Source organism: Taudactylus pleione, unplaced genomic scaffold, assembly GCF_031769625.1.
Source record: "Taudactylus pleione unplaced genomic scaffold, aTauple2 ptg000100l, whole genome shotgun sequence".
NCBI classification, from domain to species: Eukaryota; Metazoa; Chordata; class Amphibia; order Anura; family Myobatrachidae; genus Taudactylus; species Taudactylus pleione.
Window position 1 is genome coordinate 6,452,200 of NW_028284502.1, and position 17,933 is coordinate 6,470,132.

A 17,933-nucleotide genomic window follows, 5' to 3' on the forward strand; every position below is an offset into this window, starting at 1 on the left:
AAGAGAGTGACTTTGCCAAACCATTTTAAGAAAAACAGTCCTATAATTTTTAAATGAATGTAGAGAAGAAAACATATACTGTATTTTTTTTCTTTATTTTTACCTTTTAAAAAATCGATTAAGTATCGGCCTTTTTAAGGATCTCAAAAAATGTTGCCATAAAACATACATGAGAAATATAATTTTTCATTATATGACACTTTGGAACAGGTGGTGCTGTGGCTTAGCTGGTTAACACGCCTGTCTAGTAAACTGGATATCCTGCAATCGAATCTTGGCACTGACTTTTGTTTGGTTAATTTTCATCACCTTATTATGTAGTTTGTTGTTGATTCATGACAATACGAGATGTGAAAACTTTAGCAGTCTCCTTTCTGGCTTACTTGGTGGACAATGTTCTATGTTTCTAGATAAAGTCTACATCTGACAAACACAAAATAATGCAATATTTCCTTTCTTGAATATAAGCTATATTTTTGCATTGAAATGATGCTAAGGTAAACATCAGATATTTCCATAAAATAGCATGTATAATAGCTTTTTTTCATGTGGTGCTGTGGCTTAGTTGGTTAAAGCGTCTGTCTAGTAAACAGGAGATCCTGAGTTCAAATCTCAGCAGTGCCTTTGTTTGATTCATTTTCATCTACTAAGTATGTAGTTTGTTGTTCATTCATTACAATATGAGACGTGACAACTGTAGTAGCTTTCACCCAGGCTTACTTGATGAACAATGTACTACATTTCTAGAAAAAGTCCATATCAGAAAAACACAAAATAATGCTACATTCCCATTCTTGAGTATATGCTATTTTAAAAAAAAAAACAGATGCTAAGGTAAACATCAGAAATTTCCAGAAAATAGCATTTATTATGCTTGAGCAAGCTCCATGATTAATATCGTGTGCAGTCAAAGAAGAATCATGCAGGGAATTTTATAAAATGTCAGTTACAAGTACATTTTCTAAGATAAATAGAGAGAGAGTAATTTTTATCATAACAGCTGGGAGAACAATTGAAAATTAAACAATATTTAGTTCCATAACATCCAAAATTGTGTTAACAAAGTGTTTCCAAAACTGCTTTGCTTTCCTTGAAAAAGCTTAAAGATAAAATGCTAAATTTGTTCTATCTTTTTAAGATACTTTTTAATTTTACTTCATGTTTTTACTATGTGAGCATCAGACAATACTGGCACTAATTCTCATGTAGGATTCCATTATAGAGAACTCCATAATAACTGCTGCAAAATAGTATACTAGAAAGTCACTTGGCAATACATTGTAAGAAATAAGGGCCTGTATTTCACAAAAGAAAGGAGAGAATAAAAACATATTTATTTAGTCACTTATTCATTCAAAATTACCAACCGTTTTAAACTTTGATAAAATACATGTCTCAAAAAGCATTTCAAATATTTTTACCAAAAATTATACTTTACATATATTGTTTTTCAATATTAAACAGGGGCTTTTATGTGGTGCTGTGGCCTAGTTGGTTAAAGTGCCTGTCTCTTAAACAGGAGATCCTGAGTTCAAATTTCAGCAGTACCTTTTATTTGCTTGTCATATCTTAGCATGTAGTGTATTGTTGATGCTCAAGAAATAAGACATGTGATTCCTTGAGCAACTTTCACCCCAGTTCACTTGGTCAGCAATACAGTTCATTTCTAGATGCAGTCCATATTAGAAGACAACAAAACATGTTCCTGTTTTGATATAAGCCATATAGTTGAATTAAATGTATGCTGTTAGACATGAGAGTTTTCTAGATAATACTTTGCATTCTGTTTAAACAACCTCCAGAATAATAATGGAGTTTAGTCAAAGGAGAAGTCCATAGGAAGTGTGAAAATATCTAAAGCAAAGTATGTTTACCAAGATAATTTGGGAGAGTCATTTTAGTCCTAGAGGCTAGGAGAATTATTTAAAAATGAATCAATATTTAGTTCCATAACATTTGCAAACTTCTGTTAGGAAAGTATTTCCAGAAAAAAAGCTTCAAGTCTCTTGAACAAGCTTCAAGAAAAAAAGCTAACATTAGATCTATATTTAGAAGATAGAGATCTTCATTTGAATTACAAGTTTATTTTTTCTGTTTCTGTATCATAAAAAAGCAAACAATAATCCATTGTAGGATGCTTTTAAAGAGAGTGCTATAATAACTGCTAGAAAAAATTAATATAAGAGAGAGACTTTGCCAAACCATTTTAAGAAAAACAGTCCTATAATTTTAAATGAATGTAGAGAAGAAAACATATACTGTATTTTTTTTCTTAATTTTTACCTTTTAAAAAATCGATTAAGCATCAGCCTTTTTAAGTATCTCAAAAAATGTTACCATAAAACATACATGAGAAATATAATTTTTCATTATATGACACTTTGGAGCAGGTGGTGCTGTGGCTTAGCTGGTTAACACACCTGTCTAGTAAACTGGAGATCCTGCAATTGAATCTTGGCACTGACTTTTGTTTGGTTAATTTTCATCACCTTATTATGTAGTTTGTTGTTGATTCATGACAATATGAGATGTGAAAACTTTAGCAGTCTTCTTTCTCGCTTACTTGGTGGACAATGTTCTATGTTTCTAGATAAAGTCTACATCTGACAAACACAAAATAATGCAATATTTCCTTTCTTGAATATAAGCTATATTTTAGCATTAAAATGATGCTAAGGTAAACATCAGATATTTCCATAAAATAGCATGTAAAAAACATTCTTTCCATGTGGTGCTGTGGCTTAGTTGGTTAAAGCGCCTGTCTAGTAAACAGCAGATCCTGAGTTCAAATCTCAGCAGTGCCTTTGTTTGATTCATTTTCATCTACTAAGTATGCAGTTTGTTGTTCATTCATTACAATATGAGATGTGACAACTGTAGTAGCTTTCACCCAGGCTTACTTGATGAACAATGTACTACATTTCTAGAAAAAGTCCATATCAGAAAAACACAAAATAATGCTATATTCCCATTCTTGAGTAAAAGCTATTTTTTTTTAAATAAACTGATGCTAAGGTAAACATCAGAAATTTCCAGAAAATAGCATTTATTATGCTTGAGCAAGCACCATGATTAATATCGTGTGCAATCAAAGAAGAATCATGCAGGGAATTTTATAAAATGTCAATTACAAGTAAATTAAGATAAATAGAGAGAGAGTAATTTTTATCATAACAGCTGGCAGAACAATTGAAAATTAAACAATATTTAGTTCCATAACATCCAAAATTGTGTTAACAAAGTGTTTCCAAAACTGCTTTGCTTTTCTTGAAAAAGCTTAAAGATAAAAAATGCTAAAAATTGTTCTATCTTTTTAAGATACTTTTTAATTTTACTTCATGTTTTTACTATGTGAGCATCAGAAAATACTGGCACTAATTCTCATGTAGGATTCCATTAAAGAGAAATCCATAATAACTGCTGCAAAATAGTATAATAGAAAGTCACTTGGCAATACATTGTAAGAAATAAGGGCCTGTATTTCACAAAAGAAAGGAGAGAATAAAAACATATTTATTTAGTCACTTATTCATTCAAAATTACCAACCGTTTTAAACTTTGATAAAATACATGTCTCAAAAAGCATTTCAAATATTTTTACCAAAAATTATACTTTACATATATTGTTTTTCAATATTAAACAGGGGCTTTTATGTGGTGCTGTGGCCTAGTTGGTTAAAGTGCCTGTCTCTTAAACAGGAGATCCTGAGTTCAAATTTCAGCAGTACCTTTTATTTGCTTGTCATATCTTAGCATGTAGTGTATTGTTGATGCTCAAGAAATAAGACATTTGATTCCTTGAGCAACTTTCACCCCAGTTCACTTGGTCAGCAATACAGTTCATTTCTAGATGCAGTCCATATTAGAAGACAACAAAACATGTTCCTGTTTTGATATAAGCCATATAGTTGAATTAAATGTATGCTGTTAGACATGAGAGTTTTCTAGAAAATACTTTGCATTCTGTTTAAACAACCTCCAGAATAATAATGGAGTTTAGTAAAAGGAGAAGTCCATAGGAAGTGTGAAAATATCTAAAGCAAAGTATGTTTACCAAGATAATTTGGGAGAGTCATTTTAGTCCTAGAGGCTAGGAGAATTATTTAAAAATGAATCAATATTTAGTTCCATAACATTTGCAAACTTCTGTTAGGAAAGTATTTCCAGAAAAAAAAGCTTCAAGTCTCTTGAACAAGCTTCAAGAAAAAAAGCTAACATTAGATCTATATTTAGAAGATAGAGATCTTCATTTGAATTACAAGTTTATTTTTTCTGTTTGTGTATCATAAAAAAGTAAACATTAATCCATTGTAGGATGCTTTTAAAGAGAGTGCTATAATAACTGCTAGAAAAAATTAATATAAGAGAGTGACTTTGCCAAACCATTTTAAGAAAAACAGTCCTATAATTTTAAATGAATGTAGAGAAGAAAACATATACTGTTTTTTTTTTCTTAATTTTTACCTTTTAAAAAATCGATTAAGCATCTGCCTTTTTAAGGAGCTCAAAAAATGTTACCATAAAACATACATGAGAAATATAATTTTTCATTATATGACACTTTGGAGCAGGTGGTGCTGTGGCTTAGCTGGTTAACACGCCTGTCTAGTAAACTGGAGATCCTGCAATTGAATCTTGGCAATGACAATATGAGATGTGAAAACTTTAGCAGTCTTCTTTCTGGCTTACTTGGTGGACAATGATCTATGTTTCTAGATAAAGTCTACATCTGACAAACACAAAATAATGCAATATTTCCTTTCTTGAATATAAGCTATATTTTAGCATTAAAATGATGCTAAGGTAAACATCAGAAATTTCCAGAAAATAGCATTTATTATGCTTGAGCAAGCACCATGATTAATATCGTGTGCAATCAAAGGAGAATCATGCAGGGAATTTTATAAAATGTCAACTACAAGTAAATTTTCTAAGATAAATAGAGAGAGAGTAATTTTTATCATAACATCTGGGAGAACAATTGAAAATTAAACAATATTTAGTTCCATAACATCCAAAATTGTGTTAACAAAGTGTTTCCAAAACTGCTTTCCTTTTCTTGAAAAAGCTTAAAGAAAAAATGCTAAAAATTGTTCTATCTTTTTAAGATACTTTTTAATTTTACTTCATGTTTTTACTATGTGAGCATCAGAAAATACTGGCACTAATTCTCATGTAGGATTCCATTAAAGATAAATCCATAATAACTGCTGCAAAATAGTATAATAGAAAGTCACTTGGCAATACATTGTAAGAAATAAGGGCCTGTATTTCACAAAAGAAAGGAGAGAATAAAAACATATTTATTTAGTCACTTATTCATTCAAAATTACCAACCGTTTTAAACTTTGATAAAATACATGTCTCAAAAAGCATTTCAAATATTTTTACCAAAAATTATACTTTACATATATTGTTTTTCAATATTAAACAGGGGCTTTTATATGGTGCTGTGGCCTATTTGGTTATAGTGCCTGTCTCATAAACAGGAGATCCTGAGTTCAAATCTCACCAGTACCTTTTATTTGCTTGTCATATCTTAGCATGTAGTGTATTGTTGATGCTCAAGAAATAAGACATGTGATTCCTTGAGCAACTTTCACCCCAGTTCACTTGGTCAGCAATACAGTTCATTTCTAGATGCAGTCCATATTAGAAGACAACAAAACATGTTTCTGTTTTGATATAAGCCATATAGTCGAATTAAATGTATGCTGTTAGACATGAGAGTTTTCTAGAAAATACTTGGCATTCTGTTTAAGCAACCTCCAGAATAATAATGGAGTTTAGTAAAAGGAGAAGTCCATAGGAAGTGTGAAAATATCTAAAGCAAAGTATGTTTACCAAGATAATTTGGGAGAGTCATTTTAGTCCTAGAGGCTAGGAGAATTATTTAAAAATGAATCAATATTTAGTTCCATAACATTTGCAAACTTCTGTTAGGAAAGTATTTCCAGAAAAAAAAGCTTCAAGTCTCTTGAACAAGCTTCAAGAAAAAAAGCTAACATTAGATCTATATTTAGAAGATAGAGATCTTCATTTGAATTACAAGTTTATTTTTTCTGTTTGTGTATCATAAAAAAGCAAACATTAATCCATTGTAGGATGCTTTTAAAGAGAATGCTATAATAACTGCTACAAAAAATTAATATAAGAGAGTGACTTTGCCTAACCATTTTAAGAAAAACAGTCCTATAATTTTTAAATGAAAGTAGAGAAGAAAACATATACTGAATTTTTTTTTTTAGTTTTACCTTTTCAAGAATCGATTAAGCATCTGCCTTTTTAAGCATCTCAAAAAAAGTTACCATAAAACATACATGAGATATATAATTTTTCATTATATGACACTTTGGAGAAGGTGGTGCTGTGGCTTAGCTGGTTAACACGCCTGTCAAGTAAACTGGAGATCCTGCAATCGAATCTTGGCAGTGACTTTTGTTTAGTTCATTTTCATCACCTTATTATGTAGTTTGTTGGTGATTGATGACAATATGAGATGTGAAAACTTTAGCAGTCTTCTTTCTGGCTTACTTGGTGGACAATGTTCTATGTTTCTAGATAAAGTCTACATCTGACAAACACAAAATAATGCAATATTTCCTTTCTTGAATATAAGCTATATTTTATCATTAAAATGATGCTAAGGTAAACATCAAATATTTCCATAAAATAGCATGTAAAAAAGCTTCTTTCCATGTGGTGCTGTGGCTTAGTTGGTTAAAGTGCCTCAGCAATGCCTTTGTTTGATTCATTTTCATCTACTAAGAGTGTAGTTTGTTGTTGATTCATTACAATATGAGACGTGACTACTGTAGTAGCTTTCACCCAGGCTTACATGATAAACAATGTACTACATTTCTAGAAAAAGTCCATATCAGAAAAACACAAAATAATGCTATATTCCCATTCTTGAGTATAAGCTATTTTAAAAAAAAATAAGCTGATGCTAAGGTAAACATCAGAAATTTCCAGAAAATAGCATTTATTATGCTTGAGCAAGCACCATGATTAATATTGTGTGCAATCAAAGGAGAATCATGCAGGGAATTTTATAAAATGTCAGTTAGAAGTACATTTTCTAAGATAAATAGAGAGAAAGTAATTTTTATCATAACAGCTGGGAGAACAATTGAAAATTAAACAATATTTAGTTCCATAACATCCAAAATTGTGTTAACAAAGTGTTTCCAAAACTGCTTTGCTTTTCTTGTAAAAGCTTAAAGATAAAATGCTAAAAACTGTTCTATCTTTTTAAGATACATTTTAATTTTACTTCATGTTTTAACTATGTGAGCATCAGAAAATACTGGCACTAATTCTCATGTAGGATTCCATTAAAGAGAAATCCATAATAACTGCTACAAAATAGTATACTAGAAAGTCACTTGGCAATACATTGTAAGAAATAAGGGCCTGTATTTCACAAAAGAAAGGAGAGAATAAAAACATATTTATTTAGTCACTTATTCATTCAAAATTACCAACCGTTTTAAACTTTGATACAATACATGTCTCAAAAAGCATTTCAAATATTTTTACCAAAAATTATACTTTACATATATTGTTTTTCAATATTAAACAGGGGCTTTTATGTGGTGCTGTGGCCTAGTTGGTTAAAGTGCCTGTCTCATAAACAGGAGGACTGAGTTCAAATCTCAGCAGTACCTTTTATTTGCTTGTCATATCTTAGCATGTAGTGTATTGTTGATGCTCAAGAAATAAGACGTGATTCCTTGAGCAACTTTCACCCCAGTTCACTTGGTCAGCAATACAGTTCATTTCTAGATGCAGTCCATATTAGACGACAACAAAACATGTTCCTGTTTTGATATAAGCCATATAGTTGAATTAAATGTATGCTGTTAGACATGAGAGTTTTCTAGAAAATACTTTGCATTCTGTTTAAACAACCTCCAGAATAATAATGGAGTTTAGTAAAAGGAGAAGTCCATAGGAAGTGTGAAAATATCTAAAGCAAAGTATGTTTACCAAGATAATTTGGGAGAGTCATTTTAGTCCTAGAGGCTAGGAGAATTATTTAAAAATGAATCAATATTTAGTTCCATAACATTTGCAAACTTCTGTTAGGAAAGTATTTCCAGAAAAAAAAGCTTCAAGTCTCTTGAACAAGCTTCAAGAAAAAAAGCTAACATTAGATCTATATTTAGAAGATAGAGATCTTCATTTGAATTACAAGCTTATTTTTTCTGTTTGTGTATCATAAAAAAGCAAATATTAATCCATTGTAGGATGCTTTTAAAGAGAGTGCTTTAATAACTGCTAGAAAAAATTAATATAAGAGAGTGACTTTGCCAAACCATTTTAAGAAAAACAGTCCTATAATTTTTAAATGAATGTAGAGAAGAAAACATATACTGTATTTTTTTCTTTATTTTTACCTTTTAAAGAATAGATAAGGCATCGGCCTTTTTAAGGATCTCAAAAAATGTTACCATAAAACATACATTAGAAATATAATTTTTCATTATATGACACTTTGGAGCAGGTGGTGCTGTGGCTTAGCTGGTTAACATGCCTGTCTAGTAAACAGGAGATCCTGCAATCGAATCTTGGCACTGATTTTTATTTGGTTAATTTTCATCACCTTATTATGTAGTTTGTTGTTGATTCATGACAATATGAGATGTGAAAACTTTAGCAGTCTTCTTTCTGGCTTACTTGGTGGACAATGTTCTATGTTTCTAGATAAAGTCTACATCTGACAAACACAAAATAATGCAATATTTCCTTTCTTGAATATAAGCTATATTTTAGCATTAATATGATGCTAAGGTAAACATCAGATATTTCCATAAAATAGCATGTAAAAAAGGTTCTTTCCATGTGGTGCTGTGGCTTAGTTGGTTAAAGCGCCTGTCTAGTAAACAGGAGATCCTGAGTTCAAATCTCAGCAGTGCCTTTGTTTGATTCATTTTCATCTACTAAGTATGTAGTTTGTTGTTCATTCATTACAATATGAGACGTGACAACTGTAGTAGCTTTCACCCAGGCTTACTTGTTGAACAATGTACTACATTTCTAGAAAAAGTCCATATCAGAAAAACACAAAATAATGCTATATTCCCATTCTTGAGTATATGCTATTTTTTTAAAAAAACTGATGCTAAGGTAAACATCAGAAATTTCCAGAAAATAGCATTTATTATGCTTGAGCAAGCTCCATGATTAATATCGTGTGCAGTCAAAGGAGAATCATGCAGGGAATTTTATAAAATGTCAATTACAAGTACATTTTCTAAGATAAATAGAGAGAGAGTAATTTTTATCATAACAGCTGGGAGAACAATTGAAAATTAAACAATATTTAGTTCCATAACATCCAAAATTGTGTTAACAAAGTGTTTCCAAAACTGCTTTGCTTTTCTTGAAAAAGCTTAAAGATAAAATGCTAAAAATTGTTCTATCTTTTTAAGATACTTTTTAATTTTACTTCATGTTTTTACTATGTGAGCATCAGACAATACTGGCACTAATTCTCATGTAGGATTCCATTAAAGAGAAATCCATAATAACTGCTGCAAAATAGTATAATAGAAAGTCACTTGGCAATACATTGTAAGAAATAAGGGCCTGTATTTCACAAAAGAAAGGAGAGAATAAAAACATATTTATTTAGTCACTTATTCATTCAAAATTACCAACCGTTTTAAAATTTGATAAAATACATGTCTCAAAAAGCATTTCAAATATTTTTACCAAAAATTATACTTTACATATATTGTTTTTCAATATTAAACAGGGGCTTTTATGTGGTGCTGTGGCCTAGTTGGTTAAAGTGCCTGTCTCGTAAACAGGAGATGCTGAGTTGAAATCTCAGCAGTACCTTTTATTTGCTTTTCATATCTTAGCATGTAGTGTATTGTTGATGCTCAAGAAATAAGACATGTGATTCCTTGAGCAACTTTCACCCCAGTTCACTTGGTCAGCAATACAGTTCATTTCTAGATGCAGTCCATATTAGAAGACAACAAAACATGTTCCTGTTTTGATATAAGCCATATAGTTGAATTAAATGTATGCTGTTAGACATGAGAGTTTTCTAGAAAATACTTTGCATTCTGTTTAAACAACCTCCAGAATAATAATGGAGTTTAGTAAAAGGAGAAGTCCATAGGAAGTGTGAAAATATCTAAAGCAAAGTATGTTTACCAAGATAATTTGGGAGAGTAATTTTAGTCCTAGAGGCTAGGAGAATTATTTAAAAATGAATCAATATTTAGTTCCATAACATTTGCAAACTTCTATTAGGAAAGTATTTCCAGAAAAAAAAGCTTCAAGTCTCTTGAACAAGCTTCAAGAAAAAAAGCTAACATTACATCTATATTTAGAAGATAGAGATCTTCATTTGAATTACAAGTTTATTTTTTCTGTTTGTGTATCATAAAAAAGCAAACATTAATCCATTGTAGGATGCTTTTAAAGAGAATGCTATAATAACTGCTACAAAAAATTAATATAAGAGAGTGACTTTGCCAAACCATTTTAAGAAAAACAGTCCTATGATTTTTAAATGAATGTAGAGAAGAAAACATATACTGAATTTTTTTTTTTTAGTTTTACCTTTTCAAGAATCGATTAAGCATCTGCCTTTTTAAGCATCTCAAAAAAAGTTACCATAAAACATACATGAGATATATAATTTTTCATTATATAACACTTTGGATCAGGTGGTGCTGTGGCTTAGCTGGTTAACACACCTGTCTAGTAAACAGGAGATCCTGCATTCGAATATTGGCAGTGACTTTTGTTTGGTTAGTTTTCATCACCTTATTATGTAGTTTGTTGTTGATTCATGACAATATGAGATGTGAAAACTTTAGCAGCCTTCTTTCTAGCTTACTTGGTGGACAATGTTCTATGTTCCTAGATAAAGTCTATATCTGACAAACACAAAATAATGCAATATTTCCTTTCTTGACTATAAGCTATATTTTAGCATTAAAATGATGCTAAGGTAAACATCAGATATTTCCATAAAATAGCATGTAAAAATGCTACTTTCCATGTGGTGCTGTGGCTTAGTTGGTTAAAGCGCCTGTCTAGTAAACAGGAGATCCTGAGTTCAAATCTCAGCAGTGCCTTTGTTTGATTCATTTTCATCTACTAAGTATGTAGTTTGCTTTTCATTCATTACAATATGAGATGTGACAACTGTAGTAGCTTTCACCCAGGCTTACTTGATGAACAATGTACAACATTTCTACAAAAAGTCCATATCAGATAAACACAAAATAATGCTATATTCCCATTCTTGAGTAAAAGCTATTTTTTTTTAAATAAACTGATGCTAAGGTAAACATCAGAAATTTCCAGAAAATAGCATTTATTATGCTTGAGCAAGCATCATGATTAATATCGTGTGCAATCAAAGGAGAATCATGCAGGGAATTTTATAAAAAGTCAATTACAAGTAAATTTTCTAAGATAAATAGAGAGAGATTAATTTTTATCATAACAGCTGGCAGAACAATTGAAAATTAAACAATATTTAGTTCCATAACATCCAAAATTGTGTTAGCAAAGTGTTTCCAAAACTGCTTTGCTTTTCTTGAAAAAGCTTAAAGATAAAAAATGCTAAAAATTGTTCTATCTTTTTAAGATACTTTTTATTTTTACTTCATGTTTTTACTATGTGAGCATCAGAAAATACTGGCACTAATTCTCATGTAGGATTCCATTAAAGAGAAATCCATAATAACTGCTGCAAAATAGTATAATAGAAAGTCACTTGGCAATACATTGTAAGAAATAAGGGCCTGTATTTCACAAAAGAAAGGAGAGAATAAAAACATATTTATTTAGTCCCTTATTCATTCAAAATTACCAACCGTTTTAAACTTTGATAAAATACATGTCTCAAAAAGCATTTCAAATATTTTTACCAAAAATTATACTTTACATATATTGTTTTTCAATATTAAACAGGGGCTTTTATGTGGTGCTGTGGCCTAGTTGGTTAAAGTGCCTGTCTCATAAACAGGAGATCCTGAGTTCAAATCTCACCAGTACCTTTTATTTGCTTGTCATATCTTAGCATGTAGTGTATTGTTGATGCTCAAGAAATAAGACATGTGATTCCTTGAGCAACTTTCACCCCAGTTCACTTGGTCAGCAATACAGTTCATTTCTAGATGCAGTCCATATTAGAAGACAACAAAACATGTTCCTGTTTTGATATAAGCCATATAGTCGAATTAAATGTATGCTGTTAGACATGAGAGTTTTCTAGAAAATACTTTGCATTCTGTTTAAGCACCCTCCAGAATAATAATGGAGTTTAGTAAAAGGAGAAGTCCATAGGAAGTGTGAAAATATCTAAAGCAAAGTATGTTTACCAAGATAATTTGGGAGAGTCATTTTAGTCCTAGAGGCTAGGAGAATTATTTAAAAATGAATCAATATTTAGTTCCATAACATTTGCAAACTTCTGTTAGGAAAGTATTTCCAGAAAAAAAAGCTTCAAGTCTCTTGAACAAGCTTCAAGAAAAAAAGCTAACATTAGATCTATATTTAGAAGATAGAGATCTTCATTTGAATTACAAGTTTATTTTTTCTGTTTGTGTATCATAAAAAAGCAAACATTAATCCATTGTAGGATGCTTTTAAAGAGAGTGCTATAATAACTGCTAGAAAAAATTAATATAAGAGAGTGACTTTGCCAAACCATTTTAAGAAAAACAGTCCTATAATTTTAAATGAATGTAGAGAAGAAAACATATACTGTATTTTTTTTCTTAATTTTTACCTTTAAAAAAATCGATTAAGCATCAGCCTTTTTAAGGATCTCAAAAAATGTTACCATAAAACATACATGAGAAATATAATTTTTCATTATATGACACTTTGGAGCAGGTGGTGCTGTGGCTTAGCTGGTTAACATGCCTGTCTAGTAAACTGGAGATCCTGCAATTGAATCTTGGCACTGACAATATGACATGTGAAAACTTTAGCAGTCTTCTTTCTGGCTTACTTGGTGGACAATGTTCTATGTTTCTAGATAAAGTCTACATCTGACAAACACAAAATAATGCAATATTTCCTTTCTTGAATATAAGCTATATTTTAGCATTAAAATGATGCTAAGGTAAACATCAGAAATTTCCAGAAAATAGTATTTATTATGCTTGAGCAAGCACCATGATTAATATCGTGTGCAATCAAAGGAGAATCATGCAGGGAATTTTATAAAATGTCAATTACAAGTAAATTTTCTAAGATAAATAGAGAGAGAGTAATTTTGATCATAACAGCTGGCAGAACAAATGAAAATTAAACAATATTTAGTTCCATAACATCCAAAATTGTGTTAACAAAGTGTTTCCAAAACTGCTTTCCTTTTCTTGAAAAAGCTTAAAGAAAAAATGCTAAAAATTGTTCTATCTTTTTAAGATACTTTTTAATTTTACTTCATGTTTTTACTATGTGAGCATCAGAAAATACTGGCACTAATTCTCATGTAGGATTCCATTAAAGAGAAATCCATAATAACTGCTGCAAAATAGTATAATAGAAAGTCACTTGGCAATACATTGTAAGAAATAAGGGCCTGTATTTCACAAAAGAAAGGAGAGAATAAAAACATATTTATTTAGTCACTTATTCATTCAAAATTACCAACCATTTTAAACTTTGATAAAATACATGTCTCAAAAAGCATTTCAAATATTTTTACCAAAAATTATACTTTACATATCTTGTTTTTCAATATTAAACAGGGGCTTTTATGTGGTGCTGTGGCCTAGTTGGTTAAAGTGCCTGTCTCATAAACAGGAGATCCTGAGTTCAAATCTCAGCAGTACCTTTTATTTGCTTGTCATATCTTAGCATGTAGTGTATTGTTGATGCTCAAGAAATAAGACGTGATTCCTTGAGCAACTTTCACCCCAGTTCACTTGGTCAGCAATACAGTTCATTTCTAGATGCAGTCCATATTAGAAGACAACAAAACATGTTCCTGTTTTGATATAAGCCATATAGTTGAATTAAATGTATGCTGTTAGACATGAGAGTTTTCTAGAAAATACTTTGCATTCTGTTTAAACAACCTCCAGAATAATAATGGAGTTTAGTAAAAGGAGAAGTCCATAGGAAGTGTGAAAATATCTAAAGCAAAGTATGTTTACCAAGATAATTTGGGAGAGTCATTTTAGTCCTAGAGGCTAGGAGAATTATTTAAAAATGAATCAATATTTAGTTCCATAACATTTGCAAACTTCTGTTAGGAAAGTATTTCCAGAAAAAAAAGCTTCAAGTCTCTTGAACAAGCTTCAAGAAAAAAAGCTAACATTAGATCTATATTTAGAAGATAGAGATCTTCATTTGAATTACAAGTTTATTTTTTCTGTTTGTGTATCATAAAAAAGCAAACATTAATCCATTGTAGGATGCTTTTAAAGAGAGTGCTTTAATAACTGCTAGAAAAAATTAATATAAGAGAGTGACTTTGCCAAACCATTTTAAGAAAAACAGTCCTATAATTTTTAAATGAATGTAGAGAAGAAAACATATACTGTATTTTTTTTCTTTATTTTTACCTTTTAAAGAATCGATTAAGCATCGGCCTTTTTAAGGATCTCAAAAAATGTTACCATAAAACATACATTAGAAATATAATTTTTCATTATATGACACTTTGGAGCAGGTGGTGCTGTGGCTTAGCTGGTTAACACGCCTGTCTAGTAAACAGGAGATCCTGCAATCGAATCTTGGCACTGACTTTTGTTTGGTTAATTTTCATCACCTTATTATGTAGTTTGTTGTTGATTCATGACAATATGAGATGTGAAAACTTTAGCAGTCTTCTTTCTGGCTTACTTGGTTGACAATGTTCTATGTTTCTAGATAAAGTCTACATCTGACAAACACAAAATAATGCAATATTTCCTTTCTTTAATATAAGCTATATTTTAGCATTAAAATGATGCTAAGGTAAACATCAGATATTTCCATAAAATAGCATGTAAAAAAGGTTATTTCCATGTGGTGCTGTGGCTTAGTTGGTTAAAGTGCCTGTCTATTAAACAGGAGATCCTGAGTTCAAATCTCAGCAATGCCTTTGTTTGATTCATTTTCATCTGCTAAGTATGTAGTTTGTTGTTCATTCATTACAATATGAGACGTGACAACTGTAGTAGCTTTCACCCAGGCTTACTTGATGAACAATGTACTACATTTCTAGAAAAAGTCCATATCAGAAAAACACAAAATAATGCTATATTCCCATTCTTGAGTATATGCTATTTTAAAAAAAAAATAAACAGATGCTAAGGTAAACATCAGAAATTTCCAGAAAATAGCATTTATTATGCTTGAGCAAGCTCCATGATTAATATCGTGTGCAGTCAAAGAAGAATCATGCAGGGAATTTTATAAAATGTCAGTTACAAGTACATTTTCTAAGATAAATAGAGAGAGAGTAATTTTTATCATAACAGCTGGGAGAACAATTGAAAATTAAACAATATTTAGTTCCATAACATCCAAAATTGTGTTAACAAAGTGTTTCCAAAACTGCTTTGCTTTCCTTGAAAAAGCTTAAAGATAAAATGCTAAAAATTGTTCTATCTTTTTAAGATACTTTTTAATTTTACTTCATGTTTTTACTATGTGAGCATCAGACAATACTGGCACTAATTCTCATGTAGGATTCCATTATAGAGAACTCCATAATAACTGCTGCAAAATAGTATACTAGAAAGTCACTTAGCAATACATTGTAAGAAATAAGGGCCTGTATTTCACAAAAGAAAGGAGAGAATAAAAACATATTTATTTAGTCACTTATTCATTCAAAATTACCAACCGTTTTAAACTTTGATAAAATACATGTCTCAAAAAGCATTTCAAATATTTTTACCAAAAATTATACTTTACATATATTGTTTTTCAATATTAAATACGGGCTTTTATATGGTGCTGTGGCCTATTTGGTTAAAGTGCCTGTCTCATAAACAGGAGATCCTGAGTTCAAATCTCAGCAGTACCTTTTATTTGCTTGTCATATCTTAGCATGTAGTGTATTGTTGATGCTCAAGAAATAAGACATGTGATTCCTTGAGCAACTTTCACCCCAGTTCACTTGGTCAGCAATACAGTTCATTTCTAGATGCAGTCCATATTAGAAGACAACAAAACATTGTTTTGATATAAGCCATATAGTCGAATTAAATGTATGCTGTTAGACATGAGAGTTTTCTAGAAAATACTTTGCATTCTGTTTAAGCACCCTCCAGAATAATAATGGAGTTTAGTAAAAGGAGAAGTCCATAGGAAGTGTGAAAATATCTAAAGCAAAGTATGTTTACCAAGATAATTTGGGAGAGTCATTTTAGTCCTAGACGCTAGGAGAATTATTTAAAAATGAATCAATATTTAGTTCCATAACATTTGCAAACTTCTGTTAGGAAAGTATTTCCAGAAAAAAAATCTTCAAGTCTCTTGAACAAGCTTCAAGAAAAAAAGCTAACATTAGATCTATATTTAGAAGATAGAGATCTTCATTTGAATTACAAGTTTATTTTTTCTGTTTGTGTATCATAAAAAAGCAAATATTAATCCATTGTAGGATGCTTTTAAAGAGAGTGCTTTAATAACTGCTAGAAAAAATTAATATAAGAGAGTGACTTTGCCAAACCATTTTAAGAAAAACAGTCCTATAATTTTTAAATGAATGTAGAGAAGAAAACATATACTGTATTTTTTTCTTTATTTCTACCTTTTAAAGAATAGATTAGGTATTGGCCTTTTTAAGGATCTCAAAAAATGTTACCATAAAACATACATTAGAAATATAATTTTTCATTATATGACACTTTGGAGCAGGTGGTGCTGTGGCTTAGCTGGTTAACATGCCTGTCTAGTAAACAGGAGATCCTGCAATCGAATCTTGGCACTGATTTTTATTTGGTTAATTTTCATCACCTTATTATGTAGTTTGTTGTTGATTCATGACAATATGAGATGTGAAAACTTTAGCAGTCTTCTTTCTGGCTTACTTGGTGGACAATGTTCTATGTTTCTAGATAAAGTCTACATCTGACAAACACAAAATAATGCAATATTTCCTTTCTTGAATATAAGCTATATTTTAGCATTAAAATGATGCTAAGGTAAACATCAGATATTTCCATAAAATAGCATGTAAAAAAGGTTCTTTCCATGTGGTGCTGTGGCTTAGTTGGTTAAAGTGCCTGTCTAGTAAACAGGAGATCCTGAGTTCAAATCTCAGCAGTGCCTTTGTTTGATTCATTTTCATCTACTAAGTATGTAGTTTGTTGTTCATTCATTACAATATGAGACGTGACAACTGTAGTAGCTTTCACCCAGGCTTACTTGTTGAACAATGTACTACATTTCTAGAAAAAGTCCATATCAGAAAAACACAAAATAATGCTATATTCCCATTCTTGAGTATATGCTATTTTAAAAAAAAAAAACTGATGCTAAGGTAAACATCAGAAATTTCCAGAAAATAGCATTTATTATGCTTGAGCAAGCTCCATGATTAATATCGTGTGCAGTCAAAGGAGAATCATGCAGGGAATTTTATAAAATGTCAGTTACAAGTACATTTTCTAAGATAAATAGAGAGAGAGTAATTTTTATCATAACAGCTGGGAGAACAATTGAAAATTAAACAATATTTAGTTCCATAACATCCAAAATTGTGTTAACAAAGTGTTTCCAAAACTGCTTTGCTTTTCTTGAAAAAGCTTAAAGATAAAATGCTAAAAATTGTTCTATCTTTTTAAGATACTTTTTAATTTTACTTCATGTTTTTACTATGTGAGCATCAGACAATACTGGCACTAATTCTCATGTAGGATTATATTAAAGAGAAATCCATAATAACTGCTGCAAAATAGTATACTAGAAAGTCACTTGGCAATACATTGTAAGAAATAAGGGCC

At 30.5% G+C, this 17,933-nt stretch overlaps 8 non-coding genes across 8 annotated transcripts; all 8 read left to right on the forward strand.

Annotated features, from left to right (window-relative positions):
* Positions 1-550: 550 nt before the first annotated feature.
* Positions 551-624, forward strand: TRNAT-AGU (transfer RNA threonine (anticodon AGU)). The gene has a single exon. It is a non-coding gene; the product is annotated as a tRNA-Thr (tRNA).
* An 852-nt stretch (positions 625-1,476) lies between these two features.
* TRNAK-CUU (transfer RNA lysine (anticodon CUU)) lies at positions 1,477-1,550 on the forward strand. The gene has a single exon. It is a non-coding gene; the product is annotated as a tRNA-Lys (tRNA).
* A 1,180-nt stretch (positions 1,551-2,730) lies between these two features.
* Positions 2,731-2,804, forward strand: TRNAT-AGU (transfer RNA threonine (anticodon AGU)). The gene has a single exon. It is a non-coding gene; the product is annotated as a tRNA-Thr (tRNA).
* Positions 2,805-3,656: 852 nt separating this feature from the next.
* On the forward strand, positions 3,657-3,730 carry TRNAK-CUU (transfer RNA lysine (anticodon CUU)). Its single transcript has one exon. It is a non-coding gene; the product is annotated as a tRNA-Lys (tRNA).
* Positions 3,731-8,849: 5,119 nt separating this feature from the next.
* Positions 8,850-8,923, forward strand: TRNAT-AGU (transfer RNA threonine (anticodon AGU)). Its single transcript has one exon. It is a non-coding gene; the product is annotated as a tRNA-Thr (tRNA).
* Positions 8,924-11,031: 2,108 nt separating this feature from the next.
* TRNAT-AGU (transfer RNA threonine (anticodon AGU)) lies at positions 11,032-11,105 on the forward strand. Its single transcript has one exon. It is a non-coding gene; the product is annotated as a tRNA-Thr (tRNA).
* A 3,900-nt stretch (positions 11,106-15,005) lies between these two features.
* On the forward strand, positions 15,006-15,079 carry TRNAN-AUU (transfer RNA asparagine (anticodon AUU)). The gene has a single exon. It is a non-coding gene; the product is annotated as a tRNA-Asn (tRNA).
* A 2,106-nt stretch (positions 15,080-17,185) lies between these two features.
* On the forward strand, positions 17,186-17,259 carry TRNAT-AGU (transfer RNA threonine (anticodon AGU)). The gene has a single exon. It is a non-coding gene; the product is annotated as a tRNA-Thr (tRNA).
* Positions 17,260-17,933: the final 674 nt, after the last annotated feature.